Genomic DNA, 5,280 nt, shown 5'->3' with positions numbered 1-5,280 from the left:
TATATATTGTAGTGCTTGATTCTCATACAGTTATTCCCAAATCATGATTTTTTTTACAATTCTATTTGTTTATTTGTTTTTACGTATACGTGTTCATTGTGCTCATGTTTCCAACTACCAAAATACCACACTATTAGTAAATTTATATCATTATATGTATGTACAATAATTTATTTTGTCACAATTCATTTATGTTTCTTATTTTGGCATATATACATACACTGAATCTGTATTTTTTTCCCCATTTTTTAATCATAATTACTGCAACTTCAGTTTTTGTTTTTGAATATAGAAATTCTTGTAGAAGAAAAAGTAGTGGGTGATTATAATGAGACGAATAATAAGAAGAAATATCTAATGATGCTCTCCTCTTATTTTAAAAGTGTGATGGAGAACGGCAAATGATTCGGATAAATGATATTCTTTTTGCCAAATGAGTTGATATGTGTGTCCTTGCGATTAGTAACTTCTGAGTGGATTATCTTCTAAACAGGTTGACGACATTATGATCCCTTTCAGTACATCCTAGTTCTCTATTGTTCTTATACATGTCAAAACGGGCGGGGGCGGGGCGGGCCTCTAAATGGATAACCCAGCCCTACCAACCTTGGGCCGCGGGTTAGGCGGGCCGACCCGCTTATTTTTTTTTAAGAAAAAATATATTTCAGTTAAATAGTTTCATAAAATACTTTAAAACATTGAAATAAGACATTGAAAGCATACAACAATCAACATAATCCATAAAAAGTAGAGTACTTATTCTAATCTACAGACAAGATTTCATCGTACACATGTACTAAAAATTAACTCATGTAATCTCAACAACCGTAAATACAATGAAACCTTTAAAGATGAATTTCAAATCTTTTTTAGTATACAGTTTCTCCAGTTTCTTAAGGGCTTGTCTCACAAGAAAACAAAAATTAACGATCTTAAGGGTTTGTCCGCACAAGACACCTAACTCTTACCATACTCCTTTTCTTAAAAAATGAGAAAAATTAGAAGATAACAGAAAGTCGAGGAAACATATGGTTGTAAATTTCAGAAAATATTATGCGTACAACAATACACATAATTACTTTATTTACTATATTATTTCGATAATTCTGGATTAATTCGAGTTAAACATTACAAAAAATGGAGGAGACTGGAGAGCATAACTTCTTCAAAAAAAAAGTAGAAGCATAGGGATTTTACCAGAGTGAAGGAAGCCAGGCGCAGGAGAAAAAATAAGGAAGAAATAGGAATTTTTATATAAAACTTAAAAATATAAAATTCTACCATAATTTGGCGGCTGGTCGTTTAGGCCCGCCCCGTCTTGGCCCGCAACCCAAATGGGCTCAGCCCGTTTGGCCCGCCTCCAAACGAGCTGCTATTTTATCAATCCAACCCGGTCAATTTTTATAGTGGGGCGGGCCGACTCGACGGACCTGACCCAATTTGACAAGCCTAATTGTTCTTGGCCTATCATATTGGCCAACCAGCTGACTTGGATCTGGAAACGGGGTCTAGTTTTTTGGTGTGTAATTTTGCAGACAAAATCACCAATGCCAACCGGACAGCTATATATGAAAACTTACTTTTATTTTAAAGAAGTGCCGACGAACTTGAAATTGATGGTTTTGTTATATTTTATATTTTGTTCATTTTTTGGCTGTATAATAATTCTTACTGTGATTTATATCCTCTTTGGTTTTATGTTTCTTTATATCTATGATCTTACCACCTATTTTAACTATGTTTGTGGATATGTTGTATTTCGATTTTTGTACCGAAAAATACGCCATCTTGGAAGTAAACTTTATGTGAATGGATCTATTGTTGGATTGATGGTTAGTATATATTTTTATTACTTATGATTTTTGTATTTTTTGAATAACTAGTTTTAATTTTTTTATTTTTTGTTATTATAACAAGTTCAATATATAAAAATAAAATAAAAAAAATTGGCTAGAAATTGAGAATGGGATGATTCTAAAGTCGAGATGAAAATGTGAAGCTCTTGATATGATAATATAGTAATATTATTTAATTTTTATTTATTATTCATGTTATATTTAGTTTCTTTTATTTAAGTATTTTTATATACCCTACATATGTGTGAGAGTTTTGATTTGTTGATGATATATTTTACACCACATTTTTTATACCACTTAAATATTGGTTTGGTATTACCAACAATTTTAAATCGTTGCCTTTATTTATTATATACAAATAATGTCATAATATTAAATTATTAGTATCATTTAAATGTTAGTTTGATATTACCAACCATTTAAAATGATTAAATTGATTTGGTGTTTATTCTTAAATAAAAATTAATACATGGATATCATGTTTATTCTCTTGGGGACTGATGGAATACATGGTTTTTATAATTCAATATTTGTGAAAATGTTACTTGATACGTTAATCCTCTAAGTTCAAGTGCAACTTCACAACAGATTCCTAAGCAAGTCACAATAAATTAGATTTTTTTTCTCTACTTTTGTCACACAGAAACACTAAAGAATGAATTGTAAAACCATTATTTGGCTATTGGGACCTTAGAGAAAAAAGTATCAATGGCCTGTTTTGGCCAACTTTTGTACAAATTTATGACTATAGTAGTAAACTATTTTAACCACTAGTTCTTCATCTGTTAATGATTCACATGCATCATATCTAGGGATGACAACTTTTCCCACGGGTTTGAGGTCTAACGGGAAAAACCCGAAACGAAGATGGGGATCTCCGATTTTTTCAGGTTTGGATTCGGGTTCGGGGATTTTTTTAAATTTCCGATGTAGTTCGGGACAGATATGAGATTACTATTTCCATCCCCGAAATCCCCGAACCCGCTCCGAAATTAATATCAATAATAGTATTATTAGTATTAATAATATAATAATAATATTATTATTTTTTAAAATATTAATAATATTACTATTATTAATATTGATATTGATATTAATATTAATATTATCTCTAATAATAATAGATAATAATAAATTTTGGTTTTAGAAAATCTCCGAATCCGTCATCGTCTTGCCATATTAATATTTTTGAAATGGGGATGGGAAGTTGATCCCCGAAGTTTCGGATTTGGGGATTCCCTGAACCCGAAAAAGCGGGGATTGGGGCGGGTATGGAGGTGGAGATGGAATTCGGGGATGTGGATGAGGATAGGGATGACAAACCCGCCCCCTCGCCCGTCCATTACCATCCCTAATCATACCTTGATCTGGAATCCATATTTCTCCTGACTATGCTACATATTACTTGAGTACATGTCCCTTTTTCTTGGTTACTTTTTTTTTCATTTATTTTTGTATAAATGACCAACTCTCCAACTTTCATAGTTCAAGAATCGGCCTCTGGTCAATCATCCCCTAATTTAGGCCAGAATTTCAGCCTTTTTGGAAAAAAGTGAAGAACCACATACTTCAAAGTCACAAACGATTACATAAGCTCAAATCCTTGACAAATGTTTGACAAACCAAAGAGAAAACTATGAAACCTAGGTCTACCTTGCAAGATGTGAACTGCGCAATGTGCGTTGGGAGGAATTTCTTTGGGCTCAAACTTTATTTTATTTTTTGGATAGTAAATGTGGCATTGCCGGTCAACAAGCTTGTTGGTTAGTTGCATATAACTATGTTGGATCTTATCCGATATTTCTGTAAAAATACATGATGAATTTTCAATTTATGACTTGGTGTACAGTTACAGAGGAAACTCGCCAACTTTTTTTTATGAAAACGGCCAAATGAGCCCTTTCACACAATATATTTCACAAGAAACATAATAGATTTATTAACTTAAAATTTTCATTGCTCGATTTCAATTTGTTTGGAAAATCGTAAAGAAATATGTTTTTCTTTAGCGATACCTTTGTCTCGTCTCAATCAATTAATTTTGAATTAATTGTCAAACAATATTTTGTAATAGAGATCACAAAAAAATATACATTCCAAATATTTAATTTTGAATTATTAATATCAATTATTTTCTCATTGAAATATTTATTAGATAAATATTTGAGAAACTATTTTTGAATTATGATAGAGATGAGATCTTCTCCACTATTCATGGTGATCCTTATAAAAATCTTAACAAATTGAGAGATAATGTACACATTAATATATTTTTTCTTGATTTTTCTCAATGGTTGAGAGCTATAAATAGAGAAATATATCAGTGTACCGGTAAGAGTAAAAAAGAAAAAGAAAAAAGAGCAATATAGAAATAAACCAAAAGGTTTTTGGTGACGCCCACACGTCAGTTCATTGGTTCGAGAGAGTAGTCGTGAAAAAATTACGGTGTCTTAACTCAAAGTATTCCAACCTCATTCAACAAAGATATATTATCTCTTGTTGATTATTTATTAAATTAATATAGGTATTGATCGTTCAACATTTTGGTGGAAAATGTTGTTTTATACTATTCGATTTATACCAAGCTTCCGCAAAATATAATTTTCTTTTTAAATTCGGTTTGAGAAACCAACATAACTATCATCACCCAAATTCCTTACAACAAGCTCTACAACGAAACAAATTAACCTAACAATCTAAAGCCATATTTTGGCCAAATCAATGTCCATACAACAAAATTTGCTTGACAACCTACTTTCCAACAAGATTTCAAATTTGTACTTAAAACCGACCCATTTAAAAAGGAACAAAGCATATTTTCTCAAAAATTTGTTCTTCTATGGGACAAATTTTGTTTGCAACAATTTAATTGTAAAATAAAATTTAAAATATCACTACCATCGATCCATGAAAATCAAGACATTAGTTGGCCAACAAGATTTTATGTAACAAAGTGGCTCTCTTAGGCCGACTCTACATTTATATTGAATTTTCTAATTAAAAGACAATTCAAGCTAGATCTTGATATCAATATATTATGTCACATGTTCTTCATTAAATGTAAAAAATGATATTGATATTGAGAAGATAGGGAAGGGGGGCGGGGATATAAAAATGCTCAAGCAGTTCAAAATTTTTCCACCTTCTGCAGAAACTTTCTCTGTTGAATCAAGTTGGTGGAAGTGGAAATTTATGGAATTTTACCATCGTAACTCTTCTTTCTTCATTGATTTAGGAGGAAGTACAAATTACATGTTCCTTGAATTTACAATTTGTGTAGGAGGATTGTTAATCCCTTGAGTACTGACTTGAGGATGATTCTTATCCCTTAACCTATATCGTGGAAATCTTCTATGTTGAGCTTCAATCTTCGACCTAAGATGATTCCCTTGACCTTTGAAGGACGATGACTTGAGGTATTGTT

The sequence above is a fragment of the Primulina huaijiensis genome, chromosome 2 (assembly GCF_012295235.1).
Source record: "Primulina huaijiensis isolate GDHJ02 chromosome 2, ASM1229523v2, whole genome shotgun sequence".
Taxonomy (NCBI): Eukaryota; Viridiplantae; Streptophyta; class Magnoliopsida; order Lamiales; family Gesneriaceae; genus Primulina; species Primulina huaijiensis.
Note: the sequence above shows the minus strand (reverse complement) of the source record.